The 27,817-nt window shown below is 37.5% G+C and overlaps 1 protein-coding gene and 1 long non-coding RNA gene across 9 annotated transcripts in view; one reads left to right on the top strand and one right to left on the bottom strand.

Annotated features, from left to right (window-relative positions):
- Positions 1-27,817, top strand: part of LOC309632091 (uncharacterized protein) — a 204,679-nt gene that overhangs the window by 23,189 nt on the left and 153,673 nt on the right. For all 8 annotated transcript variants that reach the window (XR_014246721.1, XR_014246722.1, XR_014246723.1 and 5 more), the window contains exon 3: positions 26,596-26,707. The gene's annotated coding sequence lies outside the window, so the exon portion shown is untranslated. The remainder of the gene's footprint in view (positions 1-26,595; positions 26,708-27,817) is intronic.
- LOC309632101 lies at positions 462-26,596 on the bottom strand. Its single transcript, XR_014246729.1, has 3 exons — positions 13,217-26,596; positions 8,963-9,014; positions 462-8,780 (listed from the first exon to the last, which is right to left on the bottom strand). It is a non-coding gene; the product is annotated as an uncharacterized lncRNA (long non-coding RNA).

Raw genomic sequence — 27,817 nt, 5'->3', positions numbered from 1 at the left:
GCCTCAGGGGGAAACCGTGGTTTGGAGTACAGTTAGCAAGAGGAGCTAGATCTATAGTGTTAGAGAAAGAGCCCGCTGTATTCCTGGCAGGAACAAAAAAGGTGGAGTGATCGAGAGCTTCAGATACCGCAGAATCTGAAGAGAATGATGTTTGAAATGAATGCATTTGCCTGTAAGATTATTAGAGGTGACAGCAGTTTAAGTGGAGTAGAACAATTTTGGAAATTGGATTATAACATTTAATTCGATGATTAACTTTTTTTTAAAAAGCGCCTGAAGTGGGAGGATGAATGGCTGGCGTGCCTTTCATCACTTAGATTTTGAGATCTCACATCCTTCTTGCCTCCTTTTAGCACCACCAAGCCTCCCTGGAAGGGAACTTCTGCTCAGTTCTTGGACTGAGGGATGGAGTAGGATTTTACTTCACTTGTTTTCAGGGACTCTTAACTGTGAGTGAAATCAACTTACTTTATAATTTTTTTACTTCACACACTGTTTTTAACTATTCTTATCTGTGCTCTTCCTCCTCCTTCTTTCCTTTCCCTTCCCCCTGGTTAGTATGACTTCAAGATCAGAACCAAGACAAAGGATCATCTGTTTTCCCTCTTCCTTACCTCCTAACTTTAAGTGCAGTTCTATTATTCATAGGTTTTGTTTACTGAACTTGCAGGGATGATTAGTAAATATGATTAAGATAGCTGCTGACAAATGTAAATACTAAATTGAAAGATGATTTTGTGTTCTTTTATGTTACGTTTCTGTACATGTATTTAATCAGTTTTCAAATTAGTAAAATAATTGTCAATAAGATGGAACAAAAACGTGAAAATATTTTAAAAATTACTTTACGTGAGATAGTATATATCAAGATTTCTATAAGGATTTGAGATCAGATGGACCAAGGAATTATGTAGTAAAACACCGACATAGCCAGAAATGAAATCTGAGTTTTCTCTGCTATATGATGTGATGATTATTATTTCAATTTTTTTTCTGATAGGGCTATTTTTCCTTTAAGAATAACTTTGGGTCTTCTAAAGACTTAAAGCAACGAAACCAGTATATCGATAGTAACTGTGGTTCTAAATTAAAGTGTAGACTTTATGCTATGAAGAAAGTATTGATAAATTCTTTTTAGCACAAAAAGATCTGACTGACATGGTAACGTCATATTTGAATAAATAGGGCAACATTAAATGATGTAGCCTAGTTCTGCATTGCGTATGGAAGGTGAGCACAGAAAGAGCTGAAAGGGTCAGGGAGGGGGGCGAAGGCCAGCAGGAGTGAGGGAAGTCTGAGAAGCTTTGGCGTGGAGAGCACAGATAAGAAGTGACTCTTGAAGCGGCATGAAAACATGGGCTCTAAACATGTCAATACTGCCATGACCGGTCTTACATATACTTTTCATTACATGTATTAAGTTTTTCTTGTGTCAGTGGGTGTGAGAGAGAGGGACAGACAAAAAGGGAGTGAGAAGGAGTGTCCTAGGAGGTTGACAATTTTGTTGTTTGTTTTCACAATTAAATGTCTGGATATATTTGCAAGGACTGTCTTATGACTTTTACTACTTGTACTTGGGCAGCGGACAAGAAGTTAGTGTGGTTAATTGCTGTATTTTCCTTTTCCTGTCTCCCACCTGCCCTATCCCTTCCTCTTTCCCTAATGTTCTCTGAGACTCACTTTGGGCACCATCAGTCCCAGAAGCTTCATCCAGTGGCCTTTCTCATACCCAGTTCCCCCCACTTGCTGGGTTCATTGCCCTCCTCTGGGCCCCTCTACTCCAGAATGTCCTGGGAGTCACTCTGTCATTGGGCTCCTCCAACATGTTATATAAATGTCTGTTTACGTGTTTGTTTTCCCTACTAGAGTGTGAACTCCTTACTGGAAGGTGTCAAGTCTTACTCATCTATGTATCCCCATGTCTAAAAAGTGTTAGTGGAATGAACAAATGAATGATTTCCACGCCTTGTAGTAGACACACTCACCATGGTACAGCAGCATGGCAGTGGAGCCGCTGCGCTTTGATGGTCAGGAGATCCAGTGACTAGGGAGACAGATCACGTGAGCCATAGAGAATCTGGGGTGGACTGAAAAACGAGTGGGGTGGAGTTCCTAATCTTGAGGTGCTCCACCAAGTAGGTTTCAGCGATGGCTTGGGAGCAAGAGCCAAGGAAATGAGACGCTGTGTGTTAAGTGTTGCAGCAGAGGCCTCCCAGACAGACTGGAAGCCTGTGATCAGTTCGGCCCGGGGAGGCTGGGAAGTGGAAATGTAGCTGCTCACCACGTGCAGAAGGAGGAGGAGCATGCGCCAGCCATAGAGGTCCGAGGATCATATTTTGAGCAGTTGAGAAGGAGCTTGAGGCTCATGGGAGTTGGGGAGTGGGCACGTGGTGGGAAATGAGATTGCAAGGAGCTGTGTTTGTAGTCCTAGTATCTGGTCTTTGCCCTGTTGACTGTGGGGAACCATTGGAGGTTTTAAAGTCAGAGGAATGGCACAGATTCACATTTTAGAAAAATGCCCTGGCAGCAGTGTGAAAATTGGACTGGAAGGGAAAAAACTAAAGAGAATAGACTGGTTAGGAGACTGGTGCAGTGAGCAGCGGTCCAGATGAGCGAGATAAAGGGCCTGGATTAGGGCACTGACAGTGGAGATGAGGAGGAGGAGACAGTGTGGAGTATGCTTTGGGAAGTAGAATTTGTGAGGCTTATTGACTGGAGCTCCATATAGCAGTTGTGAGAGAGATGGAAGAATAGCAAATGGCTGTAGATTTTTTAAATCCTCTAGCCATTGGATGAGAGAGTAGAAAGGAAGCTTGGATTTGGTTTTGGACATCTGAGAAGGGGGCATCTAAATGGCAACAACTAGCAGACCGTTGGAAGCGTGACTCCAAAGTTTAGGAGAGAAAGATGTGGAGGGTGGAGTCATACGTGTGTGAATGGGTGAGATTACAAAAGGGGAGCTACCTGAGCAGAATGAGGGCGGGCTGAGCAGAGGACCTCTGGACATTCCAGCACTTAAAGGGCAGGAAAAGCCCATCGAAGGAAAAGCCCATCGATTCAAAAAGGGAAGTAGTCAGTATCAGATGCCACTATAAGAGGTCAAGTTGGGATGAGAGGTAGAATGAGGCCATTGGATTTGGTCAAGTCAGAGGCTCTCAGTGATTAAAAATTGTAATACTGGCATTAGAAACTTCATTCCAATGGCTAAGTGCAGTGGGCATTAATGAGTACAGCCAGTGAGTATGTACAGGCCATCTTAAAAAACAATTTGAAATAGGAGGTAGATTAGTGAAAAAGGGTAGAGGGAGGGTCTTTATTTTGGCCTAAGGTAGTATAGGTATACTTCGACGGTCTGAATGTCTACACATGCTTGGAACAGCAATTGTAGAAATCAAGAGATAGCTGACTAGGGACAGGTTGTGGACTATTGCCCAGCAGCGAGGGCCTGGCTGAAGTGGAAAGCAAGTTTTTCCACCAAATGGGAGAGGTACTTGAATTTTCTCCCATAGTGCTCTCCTTAGCCTGGGAGCTGGAACAAGTAAACTACAACATGACTATTTATTTAACTATAAATAATTCTTTTGTCAAAAGAACTTATTGTAAGGTTCTTTTAAATAACAAGTACTTCTCAGTAGTCTCTGTGTGGTAAAATATATATAGAATTGATCATTTTAACCATTTTTAAGTGTATAGTTTTGTGACATTAAGAACATTTAGATTGTTTTGCAACTGTCACCACCATCCATCACCAGAACCTTTTCGTCTTCCCCACTGAAACCCATTAAACACCAACTCATTTCCCCTTGCCCCCAGTCCCGGGCAGCCACTGTTGTCCTTACTATCTCTATGAATTTAACTACTCTAGGGACCTGATATCAGAGGAATCATACAGTATTTGTCCTTTTGTGACTGGCTTATTCCACTTAGCATGATGTCGTCAAGCTTCATCCACGTTGTAGCGTGTATCAACATCCCCATCAGTATTCTTAAAATATGATTTAAACACATTGGTTTTTTTTAAGAACACAACTATATTCCACGGCCATTCTAAGTTCTCAAGACCCGCCGCATTGGTTTTACAGGGGAGAGGCAGGCAGAAGAACGGAATTCGTTGCATTTACCGTGTGTCAGGTGCTGTACTGGTTGCAAATGCTTTGTCTGACGCAGTCTTCCCAACATCTCTGGGAGGTGGATACTCCTGTTACTCTGCAGCTGAAGAAACTGAATTTCAGAGAGCTGAAGAAGCTTGGGCAAGGACACACAGCTGGCGCGTAACTGAGCCAGGATTCAAATCCTGGTCCTCCTGATGCCAGGCTCCATGCTCTTTTTAAAACCCTTCAGTCTCTCTGTAGTCCTGTCTCCAATTCTATTATTCTAAAGAAGTCAAATCTCTTTGCTTTGAACTTAATGAAGATGTGCTTTTTAAAGTTTTCCTGGTGTTCAGCAAATGTCCTTGGCTCCTCATAACATTAAACTATTGCTGTTTTGTATTTAAGCTTTTAAGAACAGAATCAAACATTTGCCAAAAGTGGAGACTTACTGGTATAATTAATATAAATAACATAGTTATTTATTGATGTTACCTGGTGCATTTGTCCAACTTATAATTTATCTGAGGTAGTTTACAGAACTAAGTTGATAGATTTATAGCTTAGATTTTTGAAGGAAAATACTTTTTTTGACTGAATTTATATTTCAATCCTAATCACAAATAGGAAATGAGAAAATTTATATTTAAAAATGAAAAATGTATAACCATTCGTTTTTAAGGATCTCACAAAACATTATTGAAGAAATCTGACTACAGTATTTGATGCTGAAAGCCACAATGTGATACACGCCTTGCTGAAGATACTTTCTTTTAACCTATGAATGTTTTTCTGAATTCTTGAATCTCCTATCCTGTGCCAGTGAAAAACATTTTTTTTTAAGATCTAAGCACTGACGGTGACATACCAAGGTTGTTTGAGTGGATGATCCTGACAAAGTAAAAAAAGTCATTTACAGAATGGTAATTTCTAGAACTCGGGAGTTTCATGGAAGTAAGTCAGTGGGCTTTGGTGTCATTTGAAGGCTGTGCTTATTTCTGCATCTTTGTTCATTGTTTTGCTTTGAAAACTTTGAGAGCACCACTGAGTTTTTGAGTTTCATCTGCATTCTGTGACCAATTGTTATAGAGACCCGAAGTCTGAAGTTTGTGTTGACTTTAGAAAAGTCATTCTCTGAAGCCCATTTTTGGAGTGAGTTTAAAGAAAGAGGAGTACCAAAGACAGGTTCAGTCTTATAGTGGATGCTTGGAAAAGGATAAGTGGTTCTCTGGGACCATTAGAGTGGATCAAATTACCTTCTAAAGTAATGATGAAAACAAGAATAAGTCAGAGGGACTATGAAACACTCTAAATTCTTCCTTCAGGCAAATGATACCAAATCATCAAGGATAGATAATTGTTTTCTCTCCATTTAATTTTTATTTTTTTCTTGAAGATTGACAGAATTAGAAATTTTACAACCCCCATCAGTGGAACATTTAAGTGTTTTAGTATCCAGGTGATTAAGAAGTACCTGATCTCTTCTGCTTTATTTCAAGGCTCTTCTCTTGTTCTGACTGCATACATTTAAAAGTAACTAATTAATATCTGTAGCAAAAAAATTCTCATCGTAAAAGTCACGGATAAAGCGGGCACTTCCCTACCTAGAGTCAGGGACTTAAACTGTAATCAAATGTTCATGCCTTACTGTTTTGTTCAGATGTAAAAGAAAGAACAATGCTCAAGATAGAGCAGAATCTTTAAAGTATGCAATTTGTGTGACCCTTACTGAGTCAGGTGAGTGGGTGATGCTGGGAGGAGAGAGTTGTAGAAAAAACCGACTTCTAGCAAGGACCCAGGCTAAAGAGAACAGGAGTGGGGCTGAGAATATGCTCAAGGAGAAGGAATTCTTTGGAAGGGGGACGCCCGAGTGGTTAGGTGGTGGGTCCAGTGGCTGAGGAGAAAGCTTTTGACTTGAGAGGACTAGATCTGGGGCCCAGAGGAAAAAGGACTCGTTCTCTTTACCTCGGGACTTGAGAGGAGAGCTCAGCCTGCGTCTGGGAGTGGAAGTAGAGTGGCCTAACAGAGAGTACTGACTCCAGGGAATTGCTGCCCAGAGGGAAAGGAAGTATCGTGGAAGGCCTAGGAGAGTCTTTTTAAAGTTCTAAACCTACCATGAAATTGCGTACTGTGAGACTATTGTGCTTAAAACTTAATCCAAATGGATAGCATTTGTATTCCCGAGATGCACACGTAGTAAATATTTTTGATGTATTTGAACAGACTCTCAAGTCTGTTATTCACTACGGAGTACCAAGTAGGGGATTCCTGTTAGCAGACAAGAGAGAGCAGGATATGATGTTTTCACAGGACAAAACTCCGATACATTTAATTCAGGTAAGGTGACAAAACCCAAGTGTGAAATCTCAGGGGGGCAGAAAAGTACCCTTTTTTTGTATAGCATTTGATCCTTAAAAATTATTCTCTAATTATAATCTCTCAGAACATGGCTGGATTTGGCCCACTTAAACTGCCATAGGTCCAGGAAGGGTAGAGATCTGGAGTTTATTCATTCATTTGGGAAGGAACCCCAGTGGGATACATAGAATGTAGAACCTGGAGATAAGATAATATAATGTGATTGTCCTTAGTGTAGGTGGAATCCTAAACACTGGGATAAATTTGAGGTATAGAGGTTACATGACTTTAGCTTATTATCCTCTGGTTTTTGTCTTCATTGTCTGCACTGTTGTTATGTTTTATGAAACTTAGAGCATTCTCTAATTTGGAGCAGGAATTATTCTTTGATATCAGGCAACACCTTAGCTAACTTCCTCAATCAGGATATGTTTAGTCAACAGATAACTTTTTTTTTTTTTAATAAAATTTATTTATTTATTTATTTATTTGGGCTGCGTTGGGTCTTCGTTGCTGCGCGCGGGCTTTCTCTAGTTGTGGCGAGCGGGAGCTACTCTTCATTGCGGTGCACGGGCTTCTCATTGCGGTGGCTTCTCTTGTTGTGGAGCACGGGCTCTAAGCACATGGGCTTCAGTAGCTATGGCACATGGGCTCAGGAGTTGTGACACACAGGCCCTAGAGCACAGGCTCAGTAGTTGTGGCTCACGGGCTTAGTTGCTTCGTGGCATGTGGGATCTTCCTGGACCAGGGCTCGAACCCATGTCCCTTGCATTGGCAGGCGGATTCTTAACCATTGAGCCACGAGGGAAGCCCCAACAGATAACTCTTGACGCATACTAAATACAAGTGCGTTGCCTGCTTTGGGTGGATACTACGATGAAATCAGAGGCAGACATTATTCTCAAGTTGATCTAGCGGGAGGGGAGGATGGACTGAGGGTTGGGAACTTGGGTTCTGCAGTCAGACCCAACCTGGGTTCAGATCCTGGTTTTGACGTGTTCTAGATACATAACCTTGGAAAAAGTTGCTCAATTTCTCTAAGCCTTCCAAGGTTACACATCTAGTACATGTCAACACCAGGATCTGTGTAGTAGTACCTATTTCATAGGAGTGCTGGAGATAATAGTTTGTCAACTCAGGAACTTAGGAAGTCCTCTGTAAACACTGGTAACACACACAGTTGAACAGAATGCTGCCCTGTGGGTCTAGGGCATTATGACTTTGCTGGAAGTTCAATTTTAGAGATAGGACTTGGAGGGTTATCTATATGGAAGCAATCATCCAGACTGTATGACTTTGAATGACATTGCCAGAGATAAGCACAAGAAATAACAGGACAGAACACAGAATCTTATTTTTTTTTTTAATCCACAAAAGTGGACTAGCAATTATATCTCTTATCTTCTTTGATGTTTTGTTTTATTACCTTGTGGTAACTCAGATGCTACGGGAGTTGAATCAGACTGATACCAATATGAAGATGACTTAACTCATCAACTCTTTTTAACACACAGCTATTGAGCCTGTTGTATACACCTGTCATGGGTTCTAGCACTAGATCTACTTTTTCAGTTCTGAAAACAAAACAGACTAAGAAGCCATCTGGGTGGTTAGCTCTCAAACTCAGGAGTTTGGCTGCCTATTAAAGATAGGTGGCTATAGATGTTGGAGAGTTTTCATGCACCGTGAATGAAACTGCTAAATAATAATTTGGTAAATAATAAAGAAGTGGTGGAGATGGATTTCTTAGCTCACTATTTTGTTCAGACATTGTGGTTTCAACTTATTTAAATATCTGTAAATATTTAATATCACTGATTGCCCTGTCACGTGCTTTATTCTTTAAAAAAAGTTACGTAATATTTGATACATGCAAAAGGTTATATAAATCTATAAATTAGTAGAACATTATCAATACATTGAAGCTACTGTGTGAGGAGGAGCTTAACTCGTTTACTGCATTATTACAGCTTACTAAAACATTATTGGTCAATAATTAAATATTTCCAGAACGCCACCTCTCTGTCTCCTGCCAAGCATCTGGTGTGGGCCTGGGGTCTTTGTTGGTCAGTCAGTTTAGTGTTTGGGAAAAACAGCTGGACACGGACCAGAGGGGTGTGAGGACGAGCTGGCATCGGTGTCTGTCACCACGTCTAACCAAGAAGAGAGAATCAGCGACTGCCGCAGTTCCTCCTCCTCTGTCTGAAGTGAATTCCTCTTTTGGCCAACTCTGCGAGGAGCCATTTGTTGCCAGGGATTCTGGGAAATGTAGTTCCACCTACGTCGAGTCGATACAGTACAAACCAGCACACGTTCCTGTACTTGTCTGTTGTACTGTCAACAAGAGAGACATTCAGAATTATTTCTGCTTAGAAGATATCAGAAGTTATTTAAGATACCAGAATAGTTTAAAAATAGAGTTTAACTTGAATATATCATTGTTTCCTTTTCCATTAAACTATATCTTTATTTTCAAAGCCATGAGATAACTTAAAACAGGAGTAATATAATCTTACCTTCTTCTGTTGAAAGAATTCTTTTAATTTGTTAAGTAATTTGAACCTCGAGCTAAAAGAAACAAAACAAAATTAAAAAAAAATTATCCAGTACAGTGCCATCTAGTGATAAATAATTTACTTTCTGGTTGAAGATCACTACTACATTTTACTTCTTGATAAATCAAGAACTTCTTTTTTTTTTTTTTGGCTGCGTTGGGTCTTCATTGTGGTGCGCGGGCTTCTCATTGCTGTGGCTTCTCTTGTTGCAGAGCACAGGCTCTAGGCACGTGGGCTCAGTAGTTGTGGCTTGCGGGCTCTAGAGCTCAGGCTCAGTAGCTGTGGCGCACGGGCTTAGTTGCTCTGTGGCATGTGGGATCTTCCTGGACCAGGGCTTGAACCCATGTCCCCTGCATTGACAGGCGCATTCTTAACCACTGTACCACCAGGGAAGTCCCAAGAACTTCATTTTTAATCATGCCAAATAATTTACTTTCTGGTTGAAGATCGCTACTACATTTTGCTTCTTGATAAATCAAGAACTTCATTGTTAATCATGCCTAACTCCTAAGACATATTAGGGGACTATTCCTAAATAAACCAAATATTTGCAAATAATTAAAAATAACCAGAAAAAAAAGAGCTTGGAAAGTTTTTTTATCCTCAGATTTTATTCTACATCTACATCTGCATATGTAATGAGTCACAATTTGTCCATTTACTGGATACCATTTGGAGGAGAAAAAATTTTTTGTTTTTGAAAAGAATAGGATTATTTTAGAAGCGTGATGTAGTGGAATGAACGTGGGCTTTAAAATCAGGCAGGCAAAGGTTTGTCTTTTGGACCTTATTTTTCTTATGATCTGCCAGGCAGTGTTCCAAGAACTTTTTTTTTTTTCCCCAAGAACTTTATATGTACTGAATCACTAAATATTCATGAAAACCTGATGAGGCATTTTGCAAATGAAGAAACCAAGGCTCACAGAACAGTTACGTGTTAGGGTGCTTATCTCATTGCTTTTGGGTTATTTGTGTGTTTGTTTCTCTAAAACAGAGTGATTCTTTGCAGGGAAGGTCTTATTAGTATTTGTTTTCCCAGCACCTAGTACAGGTTCATATGTCTCCAATTCAGCTGGTGAATATTTGATATATTGATTTTTTTTTTTTTTGCTTCCATAAAATGAAGACACAATAGCCACAACAAGACAATATAAAATTAAATTGTTTAGTTAAAATATCAGTGTTTTCTCTGAGTGAAAAAAATATGTAATTTAAAAAAATATTATACAGTGAGAAATCCTAGGTTCTAGTCTCTAGATTTAATTTTAATCTCAGTTATACATGCACAGAATTCAGAGTCCAGGGGTTGTACAAGGCTTGTTACAAAACTCAGTAGTCTCCCAACTCTTACCCCCACCCCAGTCCCTGTTCTCTGAAGTTCAACTCTGAGACCTAATTGTTTTGTTGTTTACCTCCAAATCTCCAAATAGCATGTTGCTCTTTTTCCAGTTTTTAATTTTTCAGTCTTAGGCATTACCTTTGACTTCTCATGATAGGGGAAGAGGATTTATCTTTCTTATGCACCCTCACTCTATGTGCAGAACCCTCCTACCTTCTCATTATAATTAAATTTTGAATAATAATCAGTGTTTACATTATTATGACCATGAAAACATTATTCACAGCTGAGGCATATAATCCATGGTTACTTTTTCTTTCCAACACAGCTTTTTGTTTTCCCTGGTGTTAATAATTGTCTTTTTTTGGAGAGAAGACGTTTGCTTACTTAGATTTTATGTATTTGTCACTTATTCCTCCCTAAACTCTTCCCCAGATGTCTAAATATAGTTAGGGTATGTGACCTTGACCCAGTTGTTTAACTCTTCAGCTAAAATATTTTGTCATTTATGGTGTGAAAGGTCCAGACGACATGAAGACTTATGCTACTTGTATCTTTAAAACTTTATGGTTGCATGAAACAGACATCTGGATATTTTGTGCTGATCACATCCTTAGTGGACAGCACTGCCAGCCAGCACACAGCCCTCCTGTCTGACCTTGGTGGTCTTTTCTCTGGTAGCTGGAGCGTCTCTGCTCCAGGGCGGCATGGGACTCAAGGTCTGGCTGGAAGTGGAGCCCCACTTGTGTGTGACCAAGACTGCTAGTCAGCAAAAGCTGTGTCAAGCATGCCTAATAAGCTAGCAGTACCCTCAGTCCATCCAGAAGATCAGAGATTCTTTGATTACGGAAATTTACTTGAGTCTTTTGACAGGTGGAAGCACTGGTTATCTTTTATAGTGAATAGTCATAGGAGAGTGGATAAATAAAGTTGCCAGGGTGAAATAAAGAATAAATGGCATAGAAGATATGAGCAGACATTAATTAAAATTTTGTTTGAAACAAAAATAAAACAGAAAAAACCCTTGGCAGTAGCTTCTCAGATTGTTTTAAGAAATAATGTTGGAGACATAAGCATGAATGATCCAGTGACTCTAAGCTTGTAGATGTTTTGTTTACCTCCGTCATAGACCTGGTATGCTTGTGAATAGTGTCTGAGATGTTATTTGGGGGGATGTCATAATTACTTTATCTATGTGTAGAAGAAAAACTAGAGGACAGAATGAGTCTGTCCTGTTTTCATAGAGAATTTGCTACAGAAGCTGTCATTATCGACAGCCAGCACTAGGAGGCCACAGAGACCGTGATTCTGAAGGACTCAGGTTCATGCATCTTTCCTGTTGGAGTTGAAAAAGAAACCTAGGGTAAAAAGCCCAGTTGATGTGCTGTAAAAACTTAAAATTTAGGAACAGTTAAACTAGATAGTCATCCTAGTTTTCATAATGCAGTGATAAATGAGTCGAAAATATGCAAAGCTGCTTCTTTATATGCTTGTGACGTTGTTTGTAAATAAAATAAGCAAAGTGTGTATTCTTACGAATGCACTTTTAAAAATTGTACTGCTGGTTTTTAGTTCTTGAACCTCTGGATCCAGGCCCTGACTACCTTAGGCTTGGATGATTTCAGTAGCTTCTTAATTGATCACACTCTTGGTCTCATTTTCCTCTAGTCCATTCTATTTATTGAAAACTAGAGTTTTCATCAGAAATAGTTTTGGTCACGTGTGTCCTCTGACTAGAAACCTCTTTTTCAAACCCAAAAGACCCAGACAAATGTTCATGGTTTGGAAGACTCAATATTGTTAAGATGCCCATTTCTTCCCAACTTGATCTATACATTGAAGGCCATCCTAATCAAAATCCTAACATGCCTTTTCTAGAAATTGACAAGATCATGCTTAAATGCTTATATTTATGTCAAAATGTATTGATACTAGAAGAGCTAAAACAGTCTTGAAAAAGAAAAATAAAGTTAGATGAGTTACACCCACCTAATGTCAAGACAATATAAAGCCACAGTAAACAACATGGTGTTTATGTAAGGAGAAACATAGAGCATGGTGTTTATGTAAGGAGAAACATAACAGAAGAAAGAGTCCAGAAACGGAGCAATACATATGTAAGCTATTGATTTTTTAACAAACTTTAAGGTAATTCAATGGCAAAGAGCTTTATATTTTTAATAAATGCTTCTGGAACAAGTAGACATCCTATACCAAAAACTAACAAACAAACAAAAATCCTCCTCCCCCATGCCAGACATAAAATTTAATTGAAATATACCATAGACCTAAACATAAGGGCAAAATCATAAAAATTCTAGAAGGAAACAGGAGAACATCCTTGTGGACTTTGAATAGGCACACTTTTTACAGAAGACCAAAAACACTGAATATTAAGCCTAATTTATATTTTGGTCAGGATTAAAATCATCTGTTCTTCAAAAAGCTGTTAAGAGAATTAAAAGGTAAGCCATGAACTAGGAGAAAATATTTGCAATATATTTATCTGATAAAAGAACTGTATCCAAAAATAACCGATATAATGCCTTAACTGTAACCTAAGGAGAAGTAATTTTAAATAAATAATTAATTTTAAATGACGTGTTACAATGCATAACTGACATAGTAAGATGCTTACAATTAGAGAATTATTCTGAAGGGGACAGCTGGGAATTCAGAATGATACCAGGGAGAGGGTTGCTGTCTATAACGTGAAGAATTGTTGTAAGTCTCTGAACAAAGCTATTTTGTTTCCATGGTTTTTGAATATATATTAAAACTATGCAAAATGTAAAAAAAAAAAAATAAGGTGGTCTTTTATTTCTTTGCATTTCCTGTTAGTGCTAAATATAATATTCTAAAAAGGGAAATATTACCTTAATGACTGTAGCACATCCTACTGGCCGCTTTCCCTGCGACCTTTCACCACTCTTCTTTTCTAACAGAATCTCTGTTTGGGGATTTTCTCTGATTTGCAGACAGAGGCATTTGGCTAACTCCTCCCACTTCAGTCTCAGTTTAGATTCTCCAGTCTCTCACAGCTCCATGTACATCTCCTGTCGTGGACTTGCTGTACTGTGCTGTGGTGGATCATTGTTGGACCACAATTGACCACAAGCTCTGGGAGAGCAGGAACTTTCTCTTACTCACAGTTGTGTTCTTAGGAACTAGCCTGGTGCCTGGTGACTGATAAGTTTTTAATATCTATATTTGTTCATATTACCCTGAAAGTAGACACAGGGTTTCTGAGGCAGGGATAGATTATTACTTACGTCAGTAACCTAAGACAAGAGGCTCTGAGTTTGTAACTCTGGAATGTCTCCATGACCCTGGTTTCATCATCCTTCTGAAATGTGAACACATATCTCAGGGGAGATCAATCTTTTACTATCTATTTAGTCATTTTTTAAGTTTTAAGGCTTGTCCTTTAACCCAGGTCCCAGTAAAATTTCGCAGAAATCTCTAACTGTGCAGAAGTACAAAAATACTCGCTTCATGACAGTGATAGAGTAGGTGCTCAATAAACTATTTAAGTGTTGAACAATTTAAAAGAATAAATTCAACCCAGTGATCTCAACTGGGGCAGGGATTGGGGGCTTTAGTGGTGGGATGTGGGGAAAGTGTAGCAGAATCACGTGGGGGAATTTTTTCTCAACAATGTACTTCCTACCCCCAGATTCTGACCTGCTCCTGTTAACTGTCATATGCCTTAGGCATTTGGTTTTTTTGTGGCCGAAAAGGAGGTGAGAACCCAGACATAGCCTGCCCTGTGTTTGAATCCCTTCTGTGTAGCCTTTCCTATTAAAGTTAGTAATGGAACCATTTGTCTTGACACCTGATCCCAAGGCTGCTGTGTCAGTGTTTACATTTATTCCAAATGATTCTTCTATTTCATGTTTTTTACGTGGATTTGGTGGGATTTCTTAAAGGGTGTTTCTTTTTTTATTGATAGCTTGCCTTTCTTCAGAGAGAGTCTGAGGCAACTCTACAGCAAAAATACATAAAATGAAAAAGCATATAACAGAAAATCGGAACTAAGAAAAAGATGAGAAACAGGCTGATTGATTTAAATTCAGATTTGGTTCTGGGTTTTTTTTTTTTTTTGAGGTATAATTGACAGACACTATATTAATTTCAGGTGTACAACATAATGATTTGATATTTGCATGTATTGGGAAGTGATCACAACAGTAAGTCTGGTTAGCATCTGTCACCATACAGATTTTTTTTTCTTGTGATGAGAACTTTGAAGATTTACTTTTCATAGCAACTTTCAAATATGCACTACGATATTATTAACTGTGGTTGTCATGTCATGTACGTTATCGATACATCTTCAGTGCTTATTTATTTTATAACTGGAAGTTTGTACCTTTTGGCCCCCTTTACCCATTTTGCCCACCCGCTGCCCCTCACCTCTGGCAGCCACCAATCTGTTCTCCGTATCTGTGAGCTTGTTTTTTGATTTTTTAGATTACACATATATGTGAGGTCATGCAGTATTTGTTTTTTTTAGATTGCACATATATGTGAGGTCATGCAGTATTTGTCTTTCTCTGTCTGACTTATTTCACTTGGCATAATGCCCTCGAGGTCCATCCATGTTGTCATAAAACTTCACTCTTTTTCATGGCTGAATAATATTACATTGTGCGTATATACTATTTATTTATTTTCTTTATCCATTTATTTGTCAGTGGACACTTAGGTTGTTTCCATATCTTGGCTGCTGTAAATAATGCTGCAGTGAACCCAGGAGTACATCTATCTTTCTGAGTTGGTATTTTCATTTTCTTCAGATGGTTCAGATGGTACCCAATGGTACTGTTTTTTTATTGTCTCCTGCTGGAAAATGGCAGGTATCATCAATTATGTTCGTGGTTCTTAACATTTTAAGTCACAGACCCCTTTGATGAAATCTGTGGCTTCTCTTCTGAGAAGAGTGAACACACACACAAACTCAATTTTGCTATAATTTCAGACCCATCCTTCCCCATGGAACCTTTTGTTATCAAAGAAGACAAACTATACCCATTCCTTAAAAAGGAAGAAAGTGTTCTTCGTATTTATTAGGTTCTAAAAAATTTGTTTCTGTAATAACATATTTCAAACATACAGAAAAATAAATAGAAAATAAAAATAAATTATCAAATGTTATCAGTTATAATATTTGCTTTAGTTTTAAGTAATAAAATATTACAGACAAAATAGAAACTTCCAGTTTAGCATTTTTGACCCTATTCTCCTCTCTTCCTCGTTAGTAGAAACCACTATCTTGAATTTAGTGTTTAACATTTCCACACGTATTTTATACTCTTACTGCCTTTGTATACAACTGTATACATACATACATACAATATTATTTTATATGATTTCAAACATTTTTTCTTTATTGTGGTAAAAAACACATAACATGAGATGTTCTTTCTTAACAGATTTTTAAGTGTATGGTACATTATTGTTAACTCAGCACAGTGTTGTCCAGCAGAGCTCTGGAACTTCTTCATCTTGCATGACTGAAACTCTATACCCACTGAACAGCAACTCCCATCTCCCCCTCCCCTCCAGTCCCTGGCAACCACTGTTCTACTTTCTACTTCTATGAGTTGGACTGCTTTAGCTACCTTATTATATATAATAAGTGGAATCATGCACTATTTGTCCTTCTGTATCTGGCTTGTTTCACTTAGCATAATGTCCGCACGGTTCATCCATGTCACATATAACGAGACTTCCTTCTTTTTATGGCTGAATAATATTCCGTTGTATGTTTACACCCCATTTTCTTTATCCATTCACCTGTTGATGGACATTTAGGTTGTTTCCACCTCTTAGCTGTTGTGAATAATGTGGCAGTGAACATGGGAGTGCAGATATCTCTATGAGATCCCAATTTCAATTCTTTTGAATAAAGATCCACAGGTGGGATTGCTGGATCATATGGTAGTTCTATTTTTAATTTTTTTAAGGAGCAACAATTACTGTTTTCCACAGCAACTGTACCATTTTACATTCCCACCATGTACACAAGGATTCCAGTTTATATGCATACTTGTCAGCACTTGTTAATTTCTGTTTTTTTAAAAATAATGGCCATCTTAATGGGTGCGAGGTGATATTTCATTGTGATTTTGATTTACATTTCCTTCATGATTAGTAGTGTTGAACATCTTTTCATATACCTGTTGTCCATTTGTATGTCTTCTTAAGGAAAAGTCTATTTAAATAGGGGGTTACATGATTTTTTTTGCTATTGAGTTGTAGAAGATACTTATATAGTTGGGATTTTAATGCCTTATCAGATATATATATGCAAATATTTTCACTTATTCTGTGGGTTGCCTTTTCAGTCTGTTGATTATTTCTTTGGCTGTGCAGAAGCTAACATTGGTTTTTTTGGTAGCATTTATTTATCTTTGGTATTTGTAGCTGTCCTTGATTCTTTTAAATATATGTAGTATTTCGTTATAAGCCTATATTACCATATGTTTATCCATTCTCCTGTTAATTCATGTTTGAGTTGTTTCCAGTTTTTTGCTGTTAACAAACAGTGCTAACAAATACTCTTACATATGCCTCCTCATGGGCATGTGCCAGTTTTTTCTCTAGTGCACATATTCAGGAGTGGAATTGCTTGGTCACAGATATGAGCTTCTTTACCTTTATTAAATATTGCCAAATTGCTCTCCAAAGTGGCTGAATATGTTAAAATTTTTGTATTACTATATGATATTTTGCTAGTCTGGTATGATATTGTATCTCATTGTAGTGTTAAACTGCACTGTACTGAGTGTGGACATCTTGTGTTTATTTTCCACTCAGATTTCCTTTCCATTAGTTGGCTGCCCACAATTTTTCTCTATTTTATTAATTCAGTTGTTTATGTTTACTTCTTGATTTTTAGGAGTTTTTCTTGTATTCTGTAAATTAACACTTTGTTGGTTATTAAACTCTCTTTTCTCAGTCCATGGCTTGATTTTTCATTTTGTTTAAAGAATCTTTTATTGTTTAGAATTTTTAAAAATTTTAATATAGTGATATTTATCAGTCTTGTACAATTTCTACTTTTGTATCTTATTTTTTAAAGCCCTCATTATAGCAAGGATTTTTTTTCTAAAAGTTTTCAAAAATTTTTTCACATTTATGTCTTTAATTAGCCCGATAATGTTTCTCAATGGTGTGAAACATGGATTTAATTGTACTTCCTTACAGATGACCTATGTCCTAGCACCACTGTTCAATAGTTCATCCTTTCCCCACTGATTTACAGTACTACCTCTATTACATATCAAATTTCCAAACATATATGTCTTTTTCTGGGTGTTCTGTTGCTTTCATTTGTCTGTACTGTGTTCCCGTGGTTTAATATGTCTTAACATTTTGGAGGGCATGTTGCCTGTGTTCTTCTTCAAGTTTGTCAAGGCTATTCTTGGCTCTCTTTTTCTTAAGAAGGACCCTGTAGAGAGTTTTATTAGAATCAGATTGAAATCCCACTCCATTTAAGGATATTTATCAGGTCTTCCATCCACAAACATGGTTTGTTTTTTTCATTTACTCAACTTTGTAATTTTCTCTGTAAAGTGCTTGAAACTTTCTTGTTAGATTTATTAATAGAAATTTATTATTAGAAAGCTTATAGCCTTTTAATTGCCTTGTTTCTCTCTCCTTTTCTTTTTTCTTTTTTCTCTTTCTTTTTTCTTTCTCTCTTTTTTATTGAAGCATAGTTGACATAACATTATATTTGTTTCAGGTGTACAACGTAATGATTTTCATTTTTTATGTATTGGAAAATGACTACCACAATAAGTTCAGTTGACATCTGTCACCATACATAATTACACAATTCTTTTTCGTGATGACATCTTTCAAGATCCATTCTCTTACTTTCAAATATGCAACACAGTATTATTAACTGTAGTCACCATGCTGTACATTACATCCCCATGACATTCATTTTATACCTGGAAATTTGTACTTTTTGATTGCCTTCACCCGTTTTGCACCCCGCTCCCCCCCGCCCCTGTACCACATGCAGCCACCAGGTCTGTTCGCTGTATCCATGAACTTAGAGTTTTTTTTTAAGTTGCCATTTATTTATTTATTTAATACGTATATTTTATTTATTTATTTATTTATGGCTGAGTTGGGTCTTTGTTGCTGCGTGTGGGCTTTCTCTAGTTGCTCTCAGCAGGGGCTCCTCTTCGTTGCTGTGCACGGGCTTCTAATTGCGGTGGCTTCTCTTGTCATGGAGCATGGGCTTTAGGCGCGCAGGCTTCAGTAGTTGTGGCACGCGGGCTCAGTAGTTGTGGCTCACGGGCTTTAGAGCGCAGGGTCAGTAGTTGTGGTGCATGGGCTTAGTTGCTCCGTGGCATGTGGGATCTTCCCGAACCAGGGCTTGAACCCGTGTCCCCTGTATTAGCAGATGGATTCTTAATCACTGCGCCACTAGGAAAGTCCTGCCATTTTAAATGGTAGCTTTTCCTAATTAAATTACAAAGTGGTGTTTTTTGACTTCTAGGAATTACATTCATTTCTGTATATTGACCTTATATCCAGCAACATTGATGAACTTGTTTTTATATTACTTTTAATAGCTTGCCTTCATAATTCTCTTTATAAATAATTATCACTTGGAGAAATTTTGTCACTTCATTTAAAATTTTATATCTCATTTTTATTTCTTTTATTACATTGATGACCTCTATGCTATTGAATAGAAGCAATAGTTGTAGTCTTCTTGGTCTAATTTCCTGGCTTTTAAAGGGAATACTTTATTTAATCATTAAGTATGGTTTTGTTATAGGTTTTTGGTGAAACTAAGGAAGTTCTTTCTATTCTTGATATGCTAGGATTATTATTTTTTTAATCAGGAAGGTGGGTAAAGAATTAACCAAACCATTCTCATTCTCTAAGGACAAACCTGACCTTGAATGAACTTTCTACTTAGTTTCTCTGAATCCCGATAAAGGGGAAAGTCAACCATGTTACTAGGCAACACTGCTTATGGTAAAAATGATCTTTATTTGGTAAATATATTTGGACTGGGAGGAACTATACATGAACTCTAAATTCTTGATTAGAAGCAGTAGCTTTGAGCTTCCCTGGGGCACTTTTCAGAGATGGGTATGAACTTCATGGGGACCCTGGAAGCTGTGGCTGGGATCGTTATTTGAGGTGTTGGTTTCTATTTGGGACATAAGGCTTCTAAGCCAGTGTGACTCTGCACTTACCCTGTGATTCTCATTTCCTTGCACCTGAGCTGTCATCTGAATGCCCAAGAGAATAGCTCCTGGTTGGCCATGTGGACTCTTAGGTGGACTCTTCCCATGAGGAGGAATACCTGAAACTGCCTTGCTGGCATGCTGTGTTTTCTTCTTATGCTTTCTGAGTGGATGGCTGCTACGTGTGGCCTTTGGTAAGTGGTTAGCTCAGAATGTGTAGAGAGAAGTCCCACACGGGCAGTGCACAGTGCATGCAAACAAAATACAGAAGTAAGTGTTTACTGGGGCTGATCTGAGTTTATTACTCTCACTTATAACCTTCAATTTCTAGTTTCCACCCATTGGAAAACTCATATTCACATTGACTACAAATTAATATTATAAATTTGAACTTACAATAATAAATATATGGAATATACCATTTTAATTTTTTATGTATTAGGTTTGGTTTATGTTTGCCAACTCAGAAATGGTTCTGCTACTAAAAAAAGTTTGATTAACTTATGTTTTAGACCTGTATGGTCCAATGGGTAGGTATTTGCCCTTCTAATATAGCTTTTAAAATTAAATAAAATTTTTTAAAATTAAAAGTAAATATAATTAAGAATTCAGTTCCTTGGTTGTACGAGCCTCATTTCAAGCGCTCAGTAGCCACATGTGGCCAGTGACTCACGTTCTGTTAAGACAGACTTTCTAGCTATTATTTTTTACTCATCCAGATTACCTGAGAGCTTTATATTTTTACTGTATATGTTATTTGCTTTAAGAAACTGCCAGATGAACCAGTCAAGATATCTTATCAGGGACAGTATTGAAGACGCCAGTGTATTGCTGTATAATGATCTGCTAGAGACATCTTTCTCAGATTGCATACCAGGACAAATTCTGTTTCTCCTGAGACTTACCATTGCATCATGGCTAGTGTGGATTTTGTAATTGATTGGCTTACACTATCTGGTTGATAAAGCAGAAAGTGAAAGCCCAAATTTATGGCCTACATAATTGCACGCTTTTTTCTCTTATTTGAATTTTTATATTTGTAAAATATAATTTTATTGTAATGTCCGCATCTTTATAGGTTGTAACAAATGCTTTGAGAAAAGAGGTAGAGTATAGAAATAGTAATAAATAAGTACCTTCAAGATTTCGATGGATACTTTTGTCACTTATTACTTTATTGATTTATTAGGAGCCACTTATTACTGAACCTCAGTACTGAAAAGACATGAAGGAGCTATAAACAGTTCTTGGCTGATTATGATTACAGTATGTGCACATGTAATCTGGACTGCTTTACGGATGAAGTGATTTAGCATGTACACTTGTCATAAACCCAGTTTAATTCACTTTTCTAAAACGTTTTTATTTTTCAAAATAATGTTTGAAGAACTGTCTTACTAAAATACTTCGTAAAAATTTCAGACTTTTTAGTATTGCTAGGGAGGTTCAACCAAGAACCTATTTGAGTATTCAAACTGGTTAACCGGGCTTAAACAGAGACTAGAGGACTGTTTTGTTTCTTTGTGGAGTCTTCTGTATCTTTTAGATAACAGAGAATTTAATTCTGGGCGTTTGTGGCTTCTCAGTGTTCTTTTCTCTTTTTTTAAAAGTGTATTCTGGAACTTATAAGCAGGTCAACATTAGATATGTCTTTCCTGTTTTAAACATTTTGCAACTTTCCTTGCTTCTGCAAACACTTAAAGCAACTTACAAATTTCAGGCCAAAAGTAAAGTAACTTGATATAAAAATAAAACCAATCTCACCTGAAAGAAGTTGAAGGATTAAGTATTTCCATCCGTCAGTGTTGAGAGATTTGGACAATATATTTGATTTCACATTTTCTAGTTGCTCAAGTAAGAAAAAGAAACACAGAATTCTATCGTTTTCATGTACTGACAACCGGAAGCATACAAACATCTGCAGAAACCAAACATTTCCTGGAACTAAACTCGAGCAGAAATTTATCACGTGAATCATTGTTTAAAGAACCTTGTGAAAAATATCTTCAACCACAGTTATGTAAAAGACCCAGGGGTGCAGCTCACGTGGACTGGGCTCTCCAGTGTCTGAGGAGGCTGCGGGAACCAGGGCTGGGAGGTGCGTGCGCCGCAGGGTTGGGGGCGGTGGCTGTGGGAGCGCGGAATCCAGCACCTCTGCTGTGGGGAAACGCCGCTAAGGAAGGGGCTTAAGAAATCTCGATCGTCAATAGCACCTTTCCGTTGTTTGTTTCTCTAAATAGTTGGTGTTGTCAGCGTGGTTTTTGTATCAGTGCTGATTTTATTCTTCTGTTCATCCTCAAGTTCTCTGACAAATGCTTTCTTTCAGTGGAGATGTTTTATTCTGTAGATTAGTGTGACGCTTTTAAGCTTTGAAGGACGCAAGCAACATTTCTTATGGAATTCCAAGAGCTGGGCTTGTATTTTTGACCATTCAGAGGTCTAGTTCACTTCAGAGTGAAGGTCAACAAGGGAATCTTTTTTTTTTTTTTTTTCCTCAAGGAACATCTGCTCATTAATATAAGTTTTCATAACAGAGTAATTTGTGACTTCGCAACTTATGTGACATGGAAGAAACAGCTTTTGCCTGAAATATGTAAGGGCCAGATATAATAAACTATTCATCTTTTCCATGAAAAACTTCAGTATCGTCATCATAGTGCAATTTCTTTAAAGAATGCTTGTATGCCTTGGATCTGCTAGGGTGAATTAACTGAAAAAATTTTAAAACACTTAAGCCTGTCCTGTAGGTTATAAGGTGACCTTTACATGTTTACCAGATATAATAGTTTTAATATAGATGTTGATTATTAGCTGCTCATTTTGGTAAAAACTGACCAATGCTTCTTAAGATTGAGTCACAAGTGTCTGGCACGTAAGAAGATGTGGTACTGGGCTTTAGGAACGCGTCTTGGGGGGGTTTGAAGTCTGGTGATACATACCTATCATACAAGGCTTATTATAAGGATTACATATGATAATATGGATAAAATGCCTGGTACATAGTAAGTACTTAATAAATGTTAGTTCATCATCCTCTCATGTTATTGATGATGGCCATACGTAAAAGTTCTTCCAGAATTTTTATGCTGGATCATATAAATATATATTTTTAGGCACGTTGGGATCTATCCTGATTTTAGCAGTGTTGTTTTATATTGATACTTAAGAAAAGCACTAATAACATATGTTGAAAGTGTATAGTTTCTCATTAAATTATAGAATGATGATAATTTAAAAAATAATGCAAATGGTTTTGAATTTCTTGGTGGAATGAGACAAGGTTTAACAGTGTTCGAGAGTAGAATAATTGTATCAGAATTCAACTTGCTCCAGGTTTATCTGTGAAATATAATTTATCACATAAAGATACTGCATTGATAAAATATTCTTACGTAGAGTCCAGTAAGAACCAAGAGGAGGTTGGAGTCTGGGGATTGGAAATGAAAGTGTGTGCAGGCTGATACAGCCTGTAGGAGTCATAGAACTCTTGGAAGACAGGCTTACTCATGAAAAGGACCTTGGAAACATTTGGCTATCGGCTGAGAAATGCCTTTGAGAGAGTTAAAGCATTAATAGATATACTCCAGAAGTTGAAAGAAGAACTTTGTAAAAAGAAAGCAGCCAGAGCTGGGCTCTCAGTCACTGTTTTTCCTGCCATCCAATCTAAGCCCCCGCATGGCTATGAGGTCCCCCTACAGACGGTGCAGCAAATAACGTAACAGTGAGAGCTCCAGAGCAACTGTCAAGATGATGCTCACACAATGCAGAGCATTAATAAGTAAGCATATACCTCCCCGGAGGAGGAAGCGGCTGGGTAGTTGCAGTGTAAGTTGAGGGAGCTGGTATTGATAGTTGAGACCCAGATGTCATATTTTAAGATGTTCTGCTTAACTTTTAAAGTTAGTAACATTCATATAATATAGGAAACTAAAATTTCAGTGGGAAATACAACATATCAGTGATGAAATTATATTAAGACTTTGTGTGCAAGTTACTGTGCCAAATGTAATTGTAACTGCATGGCCCATGCTCTCCAAGAGCTTGCTGTTAAGAGCAGTAGAGTCTGGAGATTTAGTTAGATTGCCTATCCATGATATTGTTTTCACCCATTTTTTATTCAGTAAATATATATTGGAGACCTGTTAGGTGCCAGGCATTTTCATGCCACCGGAGGGATACAGTATTGAACAAAACAAAAAATTTTCCCCTTAAGAAGCTTAAATTCTACAGGCGGAAGAGAAAAAAAGAAAAATGATTTTTATTCTGATGAGAAGGGAAACGGTTGGTGGGTTTTGAGAAGTGGCATGATCTGATTTTTTTTTTTTTTTAATCTATATGACTCTGGCCTTTTGTTCTGAGAATAGTATGCAGTGAGGCAAGGAAAGAATCCACTGGGAGACTATTGCAATAATCTAGATAGGGATGGTGGAGGCTTAGATGGCAGTAGTGGTGGTGGAAGGTAGGGAGAAGTAGGCAGAATTTAGATATATTTTTAAGATAGAGCCAATGGGATTTGCTGATGGATTGGATACAGGGTGTTAGGGAAAGAGAAAAGTCAGGGATGACTTGGAGGGTTGAGTTGTCATTTACTAACATGGGGGATCCTGTAGGAGCATCAGCCTTAGTGGGGAACATCAGGAATTTGTCATGAGGTGATGTTAAGTGTGAGATGTCTATTAGACATCTGGGAGTGATGTCAAGCAGGCAGCTGAAAATATGAGCCTTGAGTTCAGGGAAGAGGTTTAGGCTCTTGTAGGTGATATTTAAAATGATGAGACCCATTGGGACGACCAAGGGGAGGGAGTATAGATAGAAAAGAAGACGGAGAACTGAGAGCCCTGAGTTACTCTAACATCAAGAGGCCGAGATAATGAGAAGTCGAAGAAGGAATGGCCAGTGAAGGAGGAAGAGAGGCAACAGTGTGGTGTCCTGTCCTGGAAACCAAACAAGAAAGTGTTTAAAAAAAGAGAGGATCCTCTCTCTGGGGATAGCAAATGGTACCTGCCTCAAAGGTGGCTGTGATGAACTGTTTAAATGGATGAGAGAATTCATTAAAGTGCCTGCCTCAGTACCTGGCTACTGGGTGGTTCAAGGTGGAAGTCATTGGTGACTTAACAAGAGCAGTTTCAGGGAAGCAGTGGGGATAAAAGCCTGGTTGGAATGGGTTCAAATAAGAATGGGAGGAAAGAATTGGAGACAGCAGATATAGTCAGCTCTTCTGAGTATTCCTATGAAATTGCATTAGAGAAATGGGGAATTTATTCATGGGAATGTGGGGTCAGGAGAAAGGTGTGTGTCTGTCTGTCTGTCTGTCTCTTTTAGGTTGGGAGAAAGTACAGACTGTTAAATGCTGATGAGAATAATCCTGTATAGGGGGAGAGCTTGATGATGTAGTTGGATTTAAGATAATGAGTTGTTTTGATCATAGGTAACAGGTTGGTGGAAATAACTAGATTGTCCTTTGTCTCTTTACCTTCTCTTCTCTGTCTTTCATTTATTCATTTATCAAATATTTACTGAAGGTTCACAAGGTGCCAAGGATCAAGCCAGGGGCTGGGTAAAAAACAGTGATTAAGGGGTGAATCAAACAAACAATCTATACACTCTCTGGTGGAGTTTTTACTGTCTGGTGGAGATAGGCTTCCTAAAAACACACAAATAAATAAAAACAGATTTCAATGAATGCTTCGTAGGAAAAGTATGGAGTACTTTTGAGAGAGAGAGAATGCCTTGGTGTACTTTAGATTGGGTAGCATTAGAAGGCCTCTCAGATAGGAAAGATGGTCCTAGAAGAAAAGATGGACTGAAAAGAAAAACATTCCAAGCAGAGGGAACAGAGCATGCAAAGACCTGGAGCAGGGGAGAACTTGGTGCTTTGGAGGATTTGAGAGGTCATCAGTATGGCCTGAGAGGTAGGAAGGGACCAGGTTGTGCAGGACTTTGGAGGCCTTCTAAGATTTGAGATTATATCCTAATAGCAGTGGGAAGCTGTTGAGAAGTTTTTAGGTGGGAAGTGACATGATAAGTTTGCACTGGTGGAAAAAACTACCTGTGCTGCAGTGTCACGGTGAATCGATTGGAGGCGGCAAGAGTGGGAAAAAACAACTCCAATTTAGGCAAAAAGAGAGTATCTGTAAAATAATGAGACTGAGATATTTACAGTTTTCTTATAAAAAAATAGAATTGAGAATATCCTCTACTTAGCAGAATTTGCTTTGAGCTTACCAGGTTTCTCAGCACCTGCAAAGAGAACATTTTCTTGTTAAAAATAATATCAACACAGAAGAGTCAGATGAAGATGTCAGTGATTTGAGATTGCTTAACATAAAATGAAACTTTAAAAAGATTGCAGTAACTTGGTGAAAAATTTCAAATAATAAACTTTTTTTCCAAACTTTTTTTTCCAGAAAAAATACCAGTGACACAATATTAGAGACAGACTCTTTAAGAAAATGGGTTAAAGTACTGAATATACACCAAGAATACTTAATCTACTTACTATATTTTAAGTGTTCATATAATATAAAGAAACCTTAAATTTTTTGCTTTAATGTAGCAGATGTACATTATTTTTTTTGAGAAAAAAAACCTGTATAATAAAAACAGTTTATTGATTAATAAATAAATATTTCAAAAGTTCCCCTTTTCACTTTCAAAAGTATCTTAATTTTTTGGTAAATTATGTGATTAGAGAGAGAGGATCTCTCCAGTTGAAGGGTCAGACTGGTCAGACTGGTAAAAAAGCCGTCAAGTTACAGTACAGGATGCATATTTTATTGAGCTAATTTAGACTTCCTCCTAAAGAGCTTTCTTAAAACAGAAGGGCAGTTGTAATACCAAGTATCGCTATATCAGGTCACCCACAACTCCAGGGCCATGAATTAACTTGTTGTGAGCTCTCACTTAAAAAAAAAAAAAAAAGAAAAGAAGAAACAGAAGTTACTCCCTATCTAGACAAGCCACTCCTGAGAGTTCTATCTTGGTTGTAACTCGAGTTTTCTTTCTCACACTGGCATTTTATTTATGCTTTTCAGGGTGAAAAGAGTTGGGATATTTTATCATCTGGAGTTTCTCTGCCTCGCTGATGATCTAAGCTCAAACCTGCCAGTTTATGGGAGATGATAGAAAACACCCTCTAACATCTGAGTAAGTAGATGCTGCGGTGTGTTTTGATTTACTGCTTAAAAAAAAAAAGGAAAATTTTATAACTTTAAAGTTTTAAATTATCAGGTACTTTAATTGGGTTCTTTAAATTTTGTTGCTGAATAATGATGTCAATTATTATAATTCCAATAAGTGAATATTTTTAAATAATGGGATTCTGGAAGAAATTAATCCCCTGATGATAAAAAAAAAAAGTTAATGAAAACATTTTCCATGCGTAATAGTTTAGCTTTTAAGGAATATATTGAGGACCTAAATGTATATATTAAAAATTTAAGAGCACTCTCCTTAGTGCTTTATTTCACTTTTATATTATGAATGCAAAAATATTGGTAAGACAACTGTTATGAATTTTTAAAATGCAACTCTATATAAAAATTGTATTTTAACACAGAATGTATTTTGGCTAACTTGAAATAAATACTGGTTTGTTTCTTGGAAGTAGAATTTTAAAAGTTCTTTCTATTTGAAAATAAAGATTTTTTTCCCTTCTAATATAGATAAGATTACAAAATTTCTCTGGATTTCGACTTTGTTTCTTAATTAAAGAGACTAAGAAGGGCATTCATTCTTTCTAATTAAAACTTCTGAGTGAAGTTTAAAGAGTTGAGCCAGTCATTTTGATATAAACTCTTTTTCAGAATGAAACCTACTAGTTCTCTTGTTATATCCATTGAATCTGTTTTGACAAAACTAGGAAACGATGAGGCTGTACCAGGGCCTTTTTTGGAATGCTGAGGTGAACACAATTAATAAATACACAAGATGCTTCCCACTACAATGGGGTTATTTAATTTTGGTCTGTATCTGAGCTGTTCAGTATAGTAGCCAATAGTAGCTGTTGACATTTGAAATGTGGCTGGTCCCAGTTGAGATGTGCTGTGCATAAAATACACACCACATTTCAAGACTTAGTATGAAAAAAAGACTAAATATTTTATTAATAATTTTTGTATGAATCATGTTGAAATGATAATATTTTGGATATATTGAGTGAAACAAAATATTATTACAATTAATTTCACTTGTTTTCTTTTACTTTTTTTTTTTAATGTGGCTGCTAGATAATTGTAAATTACTTGTGGCTTACAT

Source organism: Balaenoptera borealis, assembly GCF_965194805.1.
Source record: "Balaenoptera borealis genome assembly, chromosome: 7".
Lineage (NCBI taxonomy): Eukaryota > Metazoa > Chordata > Mammalia > Artiodactyla > Balaenopteridae > Balaenoptera > Balaenoptera borealis.
This window is presented reverse-complemented; position numbering and strand designations above follow the sequence as displayed.